Genomic DNA, 18112 nt, shown 5'->3' with positions numbered 1-18112 from the left:
ACTCGGCGATAAAATGTAGGTCCCACATCATTGAGCTACTATGAATGGGTGTGCACTCATTGATATAAGAGAAGTCTCCCTTGTCCCGCTTGGGATATTTGTGGAACAATATGTCTTGACATTACCTACTTATAAATAAAAAAGTAAAGAAATATCAGCAAAGGACTTCCACAAACACCAGCGATACATTAGATTACCAGCAGGAACATTTAATTTAGGCATCAGATCATATCACTTCGACTGAGTACTATTTTATATTTAAGGTAGGCTGCCGTAAAATATATATGGTCTTTAGGGGATATTCTGTACAGAAAATGGCTGTCAGAGGCATTTACTGTACACTAGCTACTGGGGATACTCTGTACAGAAGTTGGCTGCCAGTGGCATTTACTGTACAGTAACTTATCACCAGAGACATAAAGAATAGACTAGGTGAGCTTTAGCGCATCTTATGTAAAGTCAATAATTTCAGCGTACATCTACTGCAGAGCAGATAACATCCAAAACATCTTCTGAAAAGTAAGTGCGGATCAGAAAGTTTTCAATACAGAAAATTACTTGCAGAGCCATCTTCGGTACAGTAGATTGCCGCCAGAAGTATCTAGAGTAAGGTTGGTCAGATTCAGTACATGTACTGTACAATAGATTACCACCAGAGACACATAGAACAAACTACGTGAGTTTCAGGTCATCTTGTGCGAAGTCAATAACGCCAGTGTACATGTACTACGGCATAGATTACATACAGGACATCATCTGAAAAACTAGCATAGTTCGGAAAATCTCCTGTACAGAAAATGACTTTCAGAGCCATCTACGGTATAGTAGATTGCCTCTGGAGACGTCTAGAGTAGACTAGGTGCGATTTAGGGCGTATTGTGTTAATTAAATAACTCCATCGTACATCTGATGCAGCATAGATTACATCCAGGACATCATCTGAAAACTAGGGGAAGTTCAGAAAGTCTTCTGTATAGAAAATGACTTTCAGAGCCATCTACGATACAGTAGGATACAGCTAGAGAAATCTAAAGTAGACTAGGTGAGATTCAGGGCATTGTATGTGAAGTCAATAACACTAGCGCACATCTACAGCGGAGTAGATTCCATCAAGGACATCTTCTGAAAGGTAAGTGAGGTTTAGAAAATATTCTATATTTAGAAAGTGGCTTGCAGAGTCATCTACGGTACAGTATATTGCCGCCAGAGACATCTAGAAGAGACTGGGTGAAATTCAGGGCATTGTATGTGAAGTCAATAACACCAGTGCACATCTACTGCAGCGTAGAAAATATTCTGTACAGAAAATGACTTTCAGAGCCATCTACGGTACAGTAGATTGCCTCTGGAGACATCTAGAGTAGACTAGTTGAGATTTAGGGTCTTTTGAGTGAAATAAATAACTCCATCGTACATCTGTTGCAGCGTAGATTACATTCAGGACATCATCTGAAAAGTAGGGAAAGTTCAGAAAGTCTTCTGTATAGAAAATGACTTTCAGAGTCATCTACGGTACAGTAAATTTCCTCCAGAGATATCTGGAAGAAACTAGGTGAGATTCAGGGCATTGTACGTGAAGTGAATAACTTCATCCTACATCTACTGCAGAATAGATTACATCCAGGACATCTTTTGAAAAGTAAGTGAGGTTCAGATAATCTTCTATACAGAAAGTGACTTGCAGTGTCATCTACGGTATAGTAGATTTCCGCCAGACACATCTAGAAGAGACTAGGTGAGATTCAGGGCATTGTATGTGAAGTTAATAACACATCTACTGCAGCGTAGAAAATCTTCTGTACAGAAAATTACTTTCAGAGCCAACTACGGTACAGTAGATTGTCTCTAGAGACATCTAAAGTAGACTAGGTAAGTTGTAGAGCCTATTGTGTGAAGTGAATAACTTCATCGTACATCTAGTGCAGAATAGATTACATCCAGGACATCTTTTGAAAAGTAGGGGAAGTTCAGAAAGCCTTCTGTAAAGAAAATGACTTTCAGAGCCATCTACGATACAGTAGGATACCACCAGAGACATCTAGAGTAGACTAGGTGAGATTCAGGGCATTGTATGTGAAGTCAATAACACCAGCGCACATCTATTGCAGAATAGATTACATCCATGATATATTTTGAAAAGTAAGTGAGGTTGAGAAAATCTTCAATGCAGAAAATGACTTGCAGAGTCATATACGGTACAGTAGATTGCCGCCAGAGTCATCTAGAAGAGACTAGGTGAGATTCACGGCATGGTATGTGAAGTCAGTAACACCAGTGCACATCTACTGCAGCGTAGAAAATCTTCTGTACAGAAAATGACTTTCAGAGCCATCTATTAGATTGCCTCTGGAGACATCTAGAGTAGTCTAGTTGAGATTTAGGACCTTTTGAGTGAAATAAATAACTCCATCGTACATCTGCTGTAGCGTAGATTACATCCAGGACATCATCTGAAAAGTAGGGAAAGTTCAGAATGTCTTCTGTATAGAAAATGACTTTCAGAGTCATCTACGGTACAGTAAATTTTCGCCAGAGATATCTGGAAGAAACTAGGTGAGATTCAGGGCATTGTACGTGAAGTGAATAACTTCATCGTACATCTACTGAAGAATAGATTACATCCAGGACATCTTTTGAAATGTATGTGAGGTTCAGATAATCTTCTATACAGAAAGTGACTTGCAGTGTCATCTACGGTACAGTAGATTTCCATCAGAGACATCTAGAAGAGACTAGGTGAGATTCAGGGCATTGTATGTGAAGTTAATAATTACATCCAGGACTTCATCTGAAAACTAAGAGAAGTTCAGAAAGTCTTCTGTACAGAAAATAATTTTCAGAGCCATCTATTGTACAGTAGATTGCCGCCAGAGACATCTAGAAGAGACTAGGTGAGATTCAGGGCATTGTATGTGAAGTCAATAACACCAGCGCAAATCTACAGTGGGGTAGATTACATCCAGCACATCTTCTGCAAAATAAGTAAGGTTTAGAAAATCTTCTGTACAGAAAATGACCTTTAGAGCCATCCAAGGTACATTAGCTTACCACCAGAGACATCTAGAATAGACTAGGTGGGATTCTGAGAATATTGTGTGAAGAAAATGACACCAGTGTACTTCTACTGCAGCGCAGATTACATCCATGACCTCTTCCAGAAAGTAAATTATGTTTAGAAAATCTTCTGTACAGAAAATGACTTTCAGAGCCATCTATGTACAGTAGATTACCTCCAGAGACATCTAGAATAGACTAGGTAAGATTGAGGGCATATTGAGTGAAGTAGATAACCCTAGTGTACATATACTGCAGCGTAGATTACATGCAGGACATCATCTGAAAAGTAGGCGTTGTTCAGAAAGTCTTCTGTAAAGAAAATGACTTTCAGAGCCGTCTACGGTACAGTAGATTGCCTTCAGAGACATCTAGAGTAGGCTAGGTGAGATTTAGGGCCTATTGTGTGAAGTAAATACCTTCATCGTACATCTGCTGCAGCGTTGATAACATCCAGGACATCATCTGAAAACTAGGGGAAGTTCAGAAAGTCTTCTGTATAGAAAATGACTTTCAGAGCCATCTACGATACAGTAGGATACCGCCAGAGACATCTAGAAGAGACTAAGTGAGATTCAGGGCATTATATGTGAAGTCAATAACACCAGTACACATCTACTGCAGCGTAGAAAATCTTCTGTACAGAAAATAACTTTCAGAGCCATCTACGGTACAGTAGATTGCCTCTAGAAACATCTAGAGTAGACTATGTGAGATTTAGGCCTTTTGAGTGAATTAAATAACTCCATCGTACATCTGCTGCAGCGTAGATTACATCCAGGACATCATCTGAAAAGTAGGTTAAGTTTAGAAAGTCTTCTGTAGAATATGACTTTTAGAGTCATCTACGGTACAGTAGATTTCCGCCAGAGATATCTGGAAGAGACTAGGTGGGATTCAGGGCATTGTATGTGAAGTGAATAACTTCATCGTACATCTACTGCAGAATAGATTATATCCAGGACATCTTTTGAAAAGTAAGTGAGATTCAGATAATCTTCTATACAGAAAGTGACTTGCAGTGTCATCTACGGTACAGTAGATTTCCACCAGAGACATCTAGAAGAGACTAGGCGAGATTCAGGGCATTGTATGTGAAGTCAATAACACCAGCGCATGTATACGTCGAAGTATACGTCGGACATCTTCTGAACCGTAAGTGAAGTTTACAAAATCTGCTGTAAAGAAAGTGACTTGCAGAGTCATCTACGGTACAGTAGATTGCCGCCAGAGACATCTGATAATAACACCAGCGCAAATCTACAGCGGGGTAGATCACATCCAGCACATCTTCTGAAACGTAAGCGAGGCTTAACAAATCTTCTGTAAAGAAAGTGACTTGCAGAGTCATCTACGGTACAGTAGGTTACCACCAGTGACATCTAGAGTAGGCTAGGTGGGATTCTGAGAATATTGTGTGATGAAAATGACACCAGTGTACTTCTACTGCAGCGCAGATTACATCCATGATCTCTTCTAGAGTAGACTAGGTGATATTGAGGGCATGTTGTGTGAAGTTAATAACCCCAGTGTACATCTACTGCAGAATATATAACATACCGGACATCTACTGTGCAGGAAATGTCCTGCAGAGCCATTGATAGGCTTCTTTGGACGACTACCGTTGCCGTAAAGTTCTTTTATCGTCTTTAGAAAACTTTTTGAAGGGCTTCTATTGAGAACATGGTCTTTCTTGACCATATTAGGTCTTCTATTGCCTTTTAATAATATTTGGAAGTCTTTTATTGACTATATAAGGCTATTAAAGGTTATAGGTGGTCTTAAACAGTCAAGAAAAGCCCTTAAAGAATTTTTTTTGCCATAAGAAGGCCTTTGAAAGCTTATATCGCCTTAAGGCGTCTTCTGTTGCCTATATATGGCCCCCCGTGAGCTTATTTTGTCTTTAGAAGATCTTTGGATGCCCTCCATTATCTATTATCGCTTTTAGAAGGGATTTGGAGGACTTTTTTTACCTATATGAGGTCTTTAGAGAGCTTATATTTCCTGTTGCAGATCTTTGGAGGTCCCCCATTGCCTATATAAGACCCTCAAGTAGCCTCCATCGTCTTTAGAAGGTTTTTAGAGGCCTTTGTTGCTTATGCAAGGACTTTAAAGAGTTTCTATCGTCTTTGGAAGGTTTATGGATGGCCTCTATTGCTAATATGACACCTTTAGATGGCCTTATATGTCTATATAAGATCAATAGAAAGCCCTTAGAAGATCTTTAGTGGTCTTTCATTGCATAAGAAGTACTTTAAAGAGTTTCTATTGTCTTTGAAAGCTTTTAAAAGCTTATTTCGTATTTAGAAGACATTTGGAGCGCTTTAATTACCTATAAGAGGGTTCTAAGAGGTTTAGAAGTGGGTTGAATGGCGTCTATTGCTAATATGGTACCTGTAGAATGTTTGGGACCTTCGTTACCTATATCAAGTCAATAGAAAGCACTTACAATAATCCATTCATCATAAGAAGACCTTTAACGAGCTTTTATCGCCTTACAGTGTCTTCTGTTGCCTATAAAAGGAGTTTAAAGAGCTTCTATCACCTTAGGAAGTTCTTTGGATGTCTTCTTTTGCATAAGAAGGACTTTAAAGGGCTTCTATCGTCTATGAAAGCTTTTAAAAGTCTAAGAAGGACTTTAAAGGGCTTCTATCGTCTTTACAAACATTTAAAAGCTTATTTTTTATTTAGAATGCATTTCGTGGACTTCAATTGCCTATAAAAGGTTTATAAATCGTTTCTACTCCTTTTAAAAGGACCTTAGAGTTCTTCAGCACCTAAGATGACTTGAGGGTGCAGTAAAAACATTTCTACCGCACACGACAATGTCTCTTGCAACTAATTGAAGGTACTGTACAGAAAATGTTTGTAAGGTTTTACATGATAACATCCAGACCTGATTTGGTAAAATTGTCAAAGTTCGTGGTTTTGAGAAATCAATATCTTTCTCCCAATTTTGAGTTTGAAGGGAAAAAGTACTTTATAGTCCTACATAAAGAAGGCTCATCACGATATTCGTGAGTTCTGGTGGTCCATGGATGAGAGGAAAAGAATTATTACGAAAACGACATCTAGACATCACATTAAAATGGCAAGTAAAACTCAAATGAAAGACATCACCTGAGGCGACATCTAGATCTCATTTTGAGATACTTCAAAGATGTATAACATAACAAGATAAGACATTTCCATTGCTACTATACATCGGCAGATGGTGCTGGTGGTCTAACATAATGCGAAGTTACAATATTGTGACATGAATTATGTTATATTTAACATAGTTCACATTGGTGTACGCTTTTGTTTCTGTTAATTGTATGTTATACATAAACGCCCTCTATGCTTGAATATGAAAATTTAAAAAATTTTGCATGATGTCCAATCTTTAAGATTGTATGTCTTTGGATACTTTTAGAGCGGAAAAATCTTCGTCGCAACATTCGTTTTTTGTAATGGTCTAAGCAGAAAGGAAAATATGAAAAAATTGTTATAGAATATTTTCATTAATTTATAGGGAAGATTTTGAAATTTTAGTAAAAAGCGTCATCTTAATTTCACATGTAAAATGTCTTTAAGGATCGATTTAAGGTGGCAATAGTAAAATATACGTTAGACACCATTTGAAGCGACATCTAGACCTCAATCGCTGGCGATTTCCGGAGGACATCTATATATCACATGAGAATGCAGAGTGATAGTTAAAGCTTCAAATTTGAAATACATGAATTTTATTTTTGTTTTGAACAAAGCAAACGCACCACGTACTAATTTAGTTTTTGCCTTTATAAGCTTGGAAAAGGTTGGCAGGGAATATTTTAAAACGAATAGAAATAATAAATATTGAAAAAGTCAGCTTCATGTATACTTCTAGGCTTAATTTGGACTTCATTTCTACCAGCCTTGAATGCTTTAGTTAATCTTCCATAGTTAACACTTTCTCAATTAAAGCTCATTTATTTCAATATTGTTAAAGCAGACACACATAAAATAAATACCTTTCATCAATTTGCCATTAACGTAAATTGAAATATCTGTGTTAATCTGCGGATAAATTGAATCATTTATAAAAACTGAAAAATTCAACGCCATCAACACTCCAATGATCAGAAAGTGATAAATAAAACAAGACAAGAGCAAATGGCTTAACTGCACTTCGAATGTTATTTGATGTTCGATTATTCGATTTGTATTTTAATTCTTCTGGTCAGCAAAAAACTGCCTGGACTTTACATTTCTTACTGGAAGCCTATTGGAGTTTTTTTTGTGTCTACTTGGTCATAGCATTTTCAATTTCCTGTTTAATAAACAATTTTAAATTTATTGATTTTTTTCTTCTTTTTTGTTCGGCTTGTTGGCATTGCCTTCAAATTGAAGAGAAATAACAAATATGAACAAAAAACAATAATAATAAAGAAAGACAGACAGACGGACGGACAGACATGTGGATAGACCGTTTGGAAGATACCATACACTTAGATTTTGCCGGCTAGACTTGAAGATATTTGTATATTGAAAGTCTACAAACATCTCTTGCGGCAATGACTGGCTGCATACTGCCTGGCTGGCTGCATCAAGTGCCTGACTTGATTTTGGCATAAAACATCCAAGGAACATGATTGTCTAGTCCATCTGTTGGATAATAATAACGATGATGCTGATGCAATCTTAAACATCTATAGATTTTCGTACGTGATTGCCTCCTCTTTTACTATGTGGAGCATGCATTTGAGGTCGTTGAGAGTTTCGGAGTTACACAATCAAGAGATAATGGGATTTATTGATTGCTTGTCTTTTTGGATTTTCAGCAAATAGGAAATTATATTACAATTCAAAAAGAATAGAAACATTAGAGAGGATAATTCAATTTTAAGTTTTAAAAATTTGCTAAACTCACGTTTGAGAGGAATTTAGTTTTTTTTAATGTTATATTTGTTTCTTTGCAAATTGAAACTGGGTCATAGGTATTTATTTATTGTAATCTAATAGAGCAATTTATTCGCCAGCTTACCTTCAAGCATGAAAGCCACGATGCGTTTCTTGAAGGTTGTGTCCGAATTTCAAGATGTGACCAATAGAAACCAAAACAAAAACCTTCAACGGCTAGTCAGACAATATAAATGTCAAGCTTGGCGTTGTATATGATATGGCATTTAAAATCTTAAAACAATAAAAAATGTTTAATAATAACTTGCAAAACTAAAGCACTAAAAAATCATCTTATGGTTTACTCAGCATGGAATTTTGTTTATAAAATAATGATACAAAATAAAATAAATTAAAAAAGTCTAAGATATGATAAATAAGTTACCAATATTTTCAAATTCCGGCATTTCTTAGAATGCACTTCTTTAAATGCAACAATTAAATGATAAAATACAATTTTTACTAAAGACTCATGATCGGCCTAGTTACAATTTCTTTCATAAATACCACTTCCCCAGATTTATCTATTAGAAAAAGAGTTTTCTTAAATTCCGAAGAATTTTTTCAACAAAACAATAGAAAAAATCTCTTAAAGATATTTTTGGTGGAGGCCTCATTGCCCTCCTACTTCGATTGGTTTTATGCATTATTTTTGTCTGCATAACAATGAACGCCATCTACCGTGGAAAATTCCGTTCCACAAAGATATACAATATTACAAGATGGGACATTTCCATTGCTACTATACATCGGCAGATGGTACTGGTGATCTAACATAATGTGAAGTTACAATATTGTGACATGAATTATTATGTTATATTTAACATAGTTCACATTGGTGTACGCTTTTGTTTCTGTTAATTGTCTGTTATACATAAACGCACTCTATTCTTGAATATTTAAAGTGAACTCCATTGTGAATGATGTCCAATCTTTACCACTTTATGTCTTTGCGTTCCAGACATTAGCCAAGACACTACTGTCTGCTAATGTTAATTCCCGAATTTTTGAATATGACTACTCAGATGTAGATGGCGTTGAGGCAATTGAAAGATCCCTTAACTTCTAACTCTTCTTTAAATACAACAATTAAGAAAGAAAATACCATTTTTACCTAAAGATTCATGATAGCCCTACATAGAATTTCTTTCATAGATACAACTTGGCCAGTATAATCTATTAGAAAAAGGGTTTCCTTAAATTCCGAAGACTTCCTTAATCACAACAAACAAATAAAAAAAGTTCTTGAAGATATTTCTTGACTGAGGACGCATTATCCCCCCTAATTCTTGATTGGTTTTATACATTCTTATAATCTGCATAAATATGAACGCCATTTACAGTGGCAAAGACACTCGTGTCTGGCGATATACATTCGTGAGATCTTGAATATGACTACTCAGATGTAGATCGTTTTCTAAGGATTCTATGTGATAATCCTAAAGGCGAAGATACAAAAGCAGCAAGACTTTTCTGCTTAAGTAATTTCTGGTAAAAAATAAAAGGCCAACACAGCCTAGTTAAAATGTGAATGGACATTTCTGTAGAATTTCCAAAAGAAACGATTTATGCAAGAAAACTAGTAGCTCTTTAGTATTCGACTTAAATGCCTCGACACATAAGAAGCATGGCATTCTTGCTGATGTCATATCCGATAAAAGACTAAGGACCAAGTTCGACCTAATAAAAAGATTTCGGAGTCACATTTCAATTAGGTCGAACATGGTCTTTAGTCATTTACCAGATATGACTTAAGCAAGAATGCCATGCTTCTTATGTGTCGAGGCCTTAAGTCTTGCATTTCTTGCAATGTATTGATAATATTTTATATGTTCGGCTAAAATCTGAGAATCATTTCCATCTTTAAGAGTGCGCCAAAAAAGTCAACTGATGGTAAAAGCTCTTTCCGTTATATTTAATGCAGAAATGGTTCTACAGGAGACTAGTCCAAATATACAGTTTGAGATGAGTATAGAACTTCTCTTTAGACTACTTCTAAGCCATATCATCAAATCGCATTCCTAAAATGTCTTTTTGTTTCATGTCACCATGGATTTATTTCTTCAATTGAAGCCTAGATGTTGCCTTTATGCGTCTATCAAAGTAAGCTTTGCTTCAACTGTTGTTTATTCTTCAGATAAACTATGTTAGACTCCCTGCGTCATCTGCCGATGTATATTAGCAAAGGAAATGTCCCATCATGTGATATTTTATATCACGGCATCCTTTATATTTCAGGTCAAGGTGGCGCTACTATGCCTAAGTCACCTTAAATTTCTAATCACAATCTAATTCGACAAGAAACTAGCCCAAATATACAGTTGGAGATGGGTATAGAACCTCTCTTTAGACTACTTCTAAGGCATATCATCAAATCGCATTCTTAAAATGTCTTTTTTTCATGCCACCATGAATTTGTTTCTTCAATTGAATCCTAGATGTCGCCTTCATGCTTCTATCAAAGTAAGCTTTGCTTCAACTGTTGTTTATTCTTCAGATAAACTATGTTAGACTCCCTGCGCCATCTGTCGATGTATATTAGCAACGGCATCCTTTATATTTCAGGTCAAGGTGGCGCTACTATGCCTAAGTCACCTTAAATTTCTAATCACTATCTAATTCGACAAGGTTAAATTTGCATTAATGGGATAATTCATTCGAGGCCTAGTCGTCGCTTTGAAGTATCTATCGAAAGACACCTATCCATTAAGCTTCAGTTGGGTTATGCTCTTTCGGGTATAGATGCCACTTTTTGGGGTATCTAAAATCCATTTCCCATTACTCCCTATTTGATGGCTAGATGTTGATAGTCGCTTTGATTTGAGGTAAAAGATTTACCCTTCAGATTATGAAATCACCAAATCAAAGTAGTAGTGAGAATGTGGCTTTATCAAATATTTGTGACCAAATTGAGCTAAAAGATACCTGTGAAAGTGCGAAATGTCCGCTACTAGAACCCTCTAAGCTCTGCTTAATAGTCGTCTCGTAAAGGAGTACTTCCAAACTATAGTGAAATACGAAAAAGCTTTCCTACCTTGGAGCAATACGTAAGAAAGTTAAGTAAACCTCACATTCCAACTCTGATTAAGTACTACACGGCTTCCATCTATTTGTTGTTCATGTAATTGGACATTAGTCAGATTCTTGGCTAATTTTTTCATTACAAGTTTAGCCAGAAGGTAGTTTTGCTAAATATGTATGTATGTCGAAATTGAAGCAAGTTAAGAAAATTATCCACCTGAAAGAACGAAATTCTCTTGAAGGAACGATGGAAGGAATATTTTTACATGACCCTTCAAGGTGTGGATTTATTAAAGAATATTTTTACTTGGCCTTCAAGGCGTGAATTTACTAAAGAATATTTTTACTTGGCCCTTCAAGGCGTGGATTTACTAAATAATATTTTTACTTCGCCCTTCAAGGCGTGGATTTACTAAAGATTATTTTTACTTGGCCCTTCAAGGCGTGGATTTACTAAATAATATTTTTACTTCGCCCTTCAAGGCGTGGATTTACTAAATAATATTTTTACTTCGCCCTTCAAGGCGTGGATTTACTAAATAATATTTTTACTTGGCCCTTCAAGGCGTGGATTTACTAAATAATATTTTTACTTGACCCTTCAATGTGTGGATTTATTAAAGAATATTTTTACTTCGCCCTTCAAGGCGTGGATTTACTAAATAATATTTTTACTTGACCCTTCAATGCGTGGATTTATTAAACAATATTTTTACTTGGCCCTTCAGGCGTGAATTTATTACACAATATTTTTTTACTTGGCCCTTCAGGCGTGGATTTACTAGAGAATATTTTTACTTGGCCCTTCAGGCGTGGATTTATTAGAGAATATTTTTACTTGGCCTTTTAAGGCCTGGATTTATTAAAGAATATTTTTACTTGACATTTCAAGGCGTGGATTTATTAAAGAATATTTTTACTTGACCCTTCAAGGCCCGGATTTATTAAAGAATATTTTTACTTGACCCTTCAAGGCGTGGATTTATTAAAGAATATTTTTACTTGACCCTTCAAGGCCCGGATTTATTAAAGAATATTTTTACTTGACCCTTCAAGGCGTGGATTTATTAAAGAATATTTTTACTTGACCCTTCAAGGTGGGGATTTATTAAAGAATATTTTTACTTGGCCTTCAAGGCGTGGATTTATTAAAGAATATTTTTACTTGGCCTTCAGGCGTGGATTTATTAGAGAATATTTTTACTTGGCCCTTCAATGCGTGGATTTATTAAAGAATATTTTTACTTGGCCTTCAAGGCGTGGATTTATTAAAGAATATTTTTACTTGGCCTTCAGGCGTGGATTTATTAGAGAATATTTTTACTTGGCCCTTCAATGCGTGGATTTATAAAAGAATATTTTTACTTGGCCTTCAGGCGTGGATTTATTAGAGAATATTTTTACTTGGCCTTTTAAGGCCTGGATTTATTAAAGAATATTTTTACTTGGCCCTTCAAGGCGTGGATTTATTAAACATTATTTTTACTTGGCCCTTCAAGGAGTGGATTTGTATTATTAAAATGATTTTGCATGTTTCCCCATAACTCCCTACTTACTCCATTATGCAGAACTGTATATGCAGTTGAGCTTCTCTACAACGTAACCACTGGGGACGAAGAATTACTACGTTATGGTAACATCTTTCTTCTAAAGTAGAGAATTTAGAAACTTCTATTCTATTTTTCATTTCTATTTTCATAGTTTTATTTCAATTACTTTTTTTCGTCTAGATATTGAAAAGAAAATAACATTTCCTCTTCAAAATGTTCTTCTTTCTCTTCAATTCTTTAGTAGTTTTCTTATTTTTTTTTATTGCTCGTGTTGACTGGCCCTGTCCACAGTTCTAAATATTCTGAGATATTGAAATGCGGCTGATGATGATTTGCATTTCATAGTCAAGTGCTGTTGTTGCCCTGCTTTTAATATACGCGTTGAGTTTTTTCTTGTTTTTAGCCAACTTATTGTTCTGTATTACATCATTCTAAGAAGAAACAAAAAATAATGTTGTATTCTATACTCAACATGCTGTTGTGATTTTGTTTTTTTTTCAAGATTTTTTTATTATAAAAAAAATAAATCTCAAGAATATCTATTTAGCAAGTGGGATTTCTGTTGTACGCCTCCTTAACTTCATAGAGTTCTTTGTACGGCGCAATTTTTGACACTTCAATAACTTCTTGAAAATTATTTACATAATAATTTCAATTTCAGTTGTGGTGGGTGTTGGGGGAAGGTTGTCGGGCTGCCTGCTAGCCTATGTAGAGCGCAATTGTTAAACGGATATCATAGCAGTGTGGGTCCGCCTGCTGTTATTTTCATTATTTTGCTTTATTTGTTTTTCATTCACTTGTGAAACACATTAATAATAAAGTAAGAATGAAAAAATTAAAATAAATAAATTTAAATAATGTAAGAGAATTGCCATTTGCTAACACTTGTTTAAATTCAGCATTGCCTTCATTTGTTGTTGTTGGTATTGCTTTTTGTTTTCTTATTATTCTTGTGTTGCTAGTTTGGCGTAAATGAGCCATTCAGGCACTGTCTGTTCTTTAAAAGAACCTTTTAGACATCTTCTTTCTATTCTCTAGAGGGACCTTTAATTGTAAAGAAAATCATTTTAGATTATTGAAAGACGATATCGTAATGGCGCCATCTATGTGTGACATCAGTAACATTGACATGTGTGGAAGCTTAAAGTATGTGTCTACACTAATGACGGAATCGCCCATTTCACCTTGTTATGACTTAACTTTGTATCTATTCCATGGCCATTCACAGAATCTGAATGAAGTGGCCAAACTGTCTGGTTTGGTAAGAGATCAAAAGCTATTCAGGCGCTGTCTGTTCTTTAAAATAATCTTTTAGGCATCTTCTTTCTATTCTCCAGAAGGACCTTTAATTGTATAGAAAATCATTTTAGATTATTGAAAGACGATATCATAATGGCGCCATCTATGTGTGACATCAGTAACATTGGCATGTGTGGTAGCTGAAGGTATGTGTCTACACTAATGACGGAATCGCCCATTTTACCTTGTTATGAATTAACTTTATGTCTATTCCAGTTATGTGTGCATTATATAGCTGTACTATGGTAGGTGCGGAACGTGCGAAGGTGCGAATCGTTGTCACACTGGGATCTTTCTATATATCTTCATCTGTCATCATTGAACTTATGTATGTGCCTGTAATAGGGTGAATTTTATTATCTATCGATTGTTTGTGTCTAGGATTAGGCCTGAATCACCCTGTAATGGTAGTGTAATAACTGCATTGAACAATGAGCGTAGTTTAATAATGATTTTGCTCGTCTCGCTATTACTCCCTACATAATTAGTTGTATAGGACTGACATTTATTTGAATACTAATGTGCTAACTTGATTTAAAACGGAAAACGGTAAAGCCAGTAACGACCCCATTCCCTGCCTCACTTCAATTTATATTTCTTCATAAACGAATATTTTAAAACGCTTTAAATTTGAATAACTTCAAGTGTCCTTACCTGTCAAATGTTTGTGTCTAGGATAAGGACTGAATTACCCTGTAATGATATTGGCTTCCTTTTATTAAGGGCTCGTCACATAAGCGGCATGGCTTGTTAAGTCAGCATCATCGTCTGGCATATACGTAAATGAACAAAAGGAAAATGATAACATAATTACCCTATGTTACCATTTTTCTCTTGTTCAATTACCAAATATGCCAGCCGATGACTTCAGCCAGCCAGAAATGCTCTTATGTGACGAGGCCTTTAGTCTTTACGAATTCAAGATGGAAAGGGTAAAGCCAATAAAGACTCCATTCCCAACCTTTCTTCAACTTGCTATCCTTCATAAACATATTTCAAAAATTATAACACTTAAAGTTTTGTAACTTCAAGTGTTTTCACCTACCGAAGGTTTGTGTCTAGGATAAGGAATCGCCCTGTTATGGTAGTATAATAACGCTTTTGCACAATGGACGTTGTGTAATAATGATTGGCATGTTTCGCCATTACTCAATACTTAATTTGTAATACAGGACTGAAATTTATTTAAATAAAAATGCTCCAACTTGATTTTCATTTGATTTGAAATTAACCAAAACGAAGTTAGCTGCACTAGCTGTATTAAACTAACTTTCGTTTGCCTTGACTTCCTTATAAGTGTCTATCAATTGGAGATGGAAAGGGTAAAGCCAATAAATACCCCATTCCATACCTCATTTCAACTAATATTTCTTCATAAACGAATTTTATAAACCATTTTTAAGGTTTATAACTTCAAGTCTCCTTACTGGTCAAATATTTGTGTCTAAGATAAGGACTGAATCGCCCTGTAGTAGTGTAATAACGTTTTTACACAAAAGGCGTAGTGTAAAAATGATTTTGCGCGCTTCGCCATTACTTCATACTTAATTTGTTATACAAAACGGAACTTTCTGAAGATGAATCATAACATAGAAGTGGATAAATTATGATCCATCTTTAGAAAAAAATGTTTGAACTAAAAACGAACGGAGGATCGTAGCTGATCATAACTGTGCTAAAATCTCTGTCGTTTGTCTTTCAGCTAGGGGTATTTATCAATTCGAAATGGAAAGGTTAAACAGTCACTTACCCAACATATATTCCTTCATTAACTAATTTATAAAATTTGTTATAACATTCAAGTGCTAGCCTATGGCTGTAGAGTTCATCTCTTAAGCTGAGTTGGCCACAAAAAATCAGCTAAAGAGATGAACTCTACAGCCATCTAGCTGTGACATCAGGAACATTGTCATGTGAAGTTAATGAAGATGCAAGTCTAGGCTAGCGACTGAATCGTCCTGTGTTGGTAGTGTAATAAAGTTTTTGCATGATTTGCATAGTGTAAAAACGATTTTGCACGCTCTCTCATCAGTTTCTACTCAAGCTTTTTTAGAAAACAACATTCTTTTCAGTTTGCCAACTTGATCTTCGGGGGTTTTGAGTTCAACACGAAATTAAGCCGGTTGAACTCTCCCTATGTTAGTTATTATAAAATTACTATCGCTACTCCTGGTAAAATGCAGTCTATTTCAGGATCCTAGCTGATCATAACTGTGCTAAAATCTCTCTCGTTTGCCTTTCTTCTAGGGGTCTTTATCAATTCGAAATGGAAAGGTTAAACAGTCACTTTCCCAACTTTTGTTCCTTCATTAACTAATTTATAAAACTTTTTATAACTGTCAAGTGCCCTTTTGTGGCCAACTCAGCTAAAGAGATGAACTCTGCAACATCAACAATTGGTGTTGGTGTTCATAACCTCTTTTTTTAACAGCAAAAGCAGCAGCAACTTTTTTGCTTTTCATTCATTCTAATTTTATTCTTGGCTCGGCATTTTTTTCTCGTTTGCTTCTCTATTGCTGACTGCCCTCATGTCGGTTATTGTGGCTGTGTGTTAAGCGATTGTCTTGTTTTGATGTTTATTACAGCGTTAAGATTGCAAAAAAAATCTTTTAAAAAAGAGTTTATGTTTTTTTCACTTTTCTGTGGTCTCTTTTAGCAACAACAGCTACAACAACCAGGGGCGCAATGTAAAGAAAATAAAAACGAAACGAAAAAAAGTAATTTAAGTTTTCAGTCTATTAGAAGAAATAACAAAAAATATTTAACTTGGCTCTTTGAATAGTTGGCTAGCAGGCCAAACAGCAGCTCCCTTGCTGCCTGTCAATCGGTTTCATTGCGCAGCCAGTGCCAGAAGTAATGTTTGGGTGTATTTTGTTGTTGTTCTTGGGTTTTTGCTGTAAGTGGTTTTGACTTTAGAAGGTCATCTACCACAAAGTGATTGTTTACTAGATTTTTTTCTTCTTCTTTTGCTCTTTAGGTACTGCCGCCGCCGCTGCTATTCTGGCAAATAATATAGCCCCATAATACCCACAGTTTGTCTGTTTTGCCTTTTCTTCAAATTGATTGAATTTAATGCTGATTTCTTTGTAAGTGGGCTTTCGTTTGAGAAAATGAAACCCCTTTTTTTCAAAGAAAAGTCCAAGTACTAAACGTAGAAGGCAAATTAATGTTTATTTACTTTTTGTTAGCTATTGCTACTTAACATATGCGATCCGGTTTATTATCATAACAAGTAATTATCTTTATGTTATTTGTATTTATGTGAACATTAAATGAGGGCAATTAATTAGCAGTAGGTTATTTATGGGGAATATGGGGTGACAAGTCTTGTCAAATGGTAGGAAAGGTGTGAATGAAAACAAATTGCTTCGCAAAAAAAACATTATAATATTACTGAACGGTAAAGAACGTAAGGGCTGGGTACATAAGCTGCCTCGCCAGCTTGATTCTGATAAAAGAATAAAAAAGAAAAGGGCAACCCAGCTCGGCCTCCTTTATTCTTTTATTTTTGTTATGTCAGAAATGAAGCAGGAAAGCAAGGCAACCAGGCTACGCAGTTTATGTACCCAGGCCTTTAGGTTTGTATGCTAAAAAATGCATTAAATTTTTATTAAAAAAAAGAAATCTCAAAGATATCCCAACATTTTAAAATTTATTTATCACTCGATTAAAAATATTAAAATAAAAAGTATATTCTACATACGTTAAAAAGTGAAGGTTTCCCACCAATGTCAGGTATCCAGTTTTAGGTCAATTTCAGATATACTAATCGCGAAGTACTCTACTAGAGTAGGAGAAAGATTTCGAAGCAGGAAAACCCGTTTCCACACTGCCGCCATCTAGTTGCAACAATTAGAACATTACCATCTGTGGTGGCTGAAGGTCCATGTCTAAGCTAACGACTGAATCGCCCTGTGATAGCAGTATTATAAAGCTTTTACAAGATTCGTAATTCTATTTGACAAAAACAGCACACTACGAAGTTGAATTATACATCACCTTGATTTTGAATTTTTTTTGGAGCTCAACACGAATTAAGTTTCCCTCCTGAGGTATCAGAAAAATTATGCCAATCGATATACGTCGATGGGATTGGCCTTTTCGAAATATTGGAAAATGATGATCAAATCAGTAGAATTTGCCTAAAAATATTTTAAGGAAAGATACATCTTTTGCCTTCCTCGCGACGGCTTTACTTTTATTTTAGTTATTCTTATCGCGAAAACCCCTACTATAATAGCAGAAATGGCAATGTCGTTGTTACC

The 18112-nt window shown here is 35.5% G+C and overlaps 1 protein-coding gene across 14 annotated transcripts in view; it reads left to right on the top strand.

The window, feature by feature from the left end:
• LOC141405664 (uncharacterized) overlaps positions 1-18112 on the top strand; it is a 309097-nt gene that overhangs the window by 170254 nt on the left and 120731 nt on the right. The window lies entirely within an intron of this gene.

This window comes from Musca autumnalis, unplaced genomic scaffold (genome assembly GCF_047663935.1).
Source record: "Musca autumnalis isolate F117 unplaced genomic scaffold, ASM4766393v1 scaffold_5, whole genome shotgun sequence".
Lineage (NCBI taxonomy): Eukaryota > Metazoa > Arthropoda > Insecta > Diptera > Muscidae > Musca > Musca autumnalis.
The sequence above is the reverse complement of the archived record's forward strand: the minus strand, read 5'-3'. Positions and strand labels throughout refer to the sequence as shown.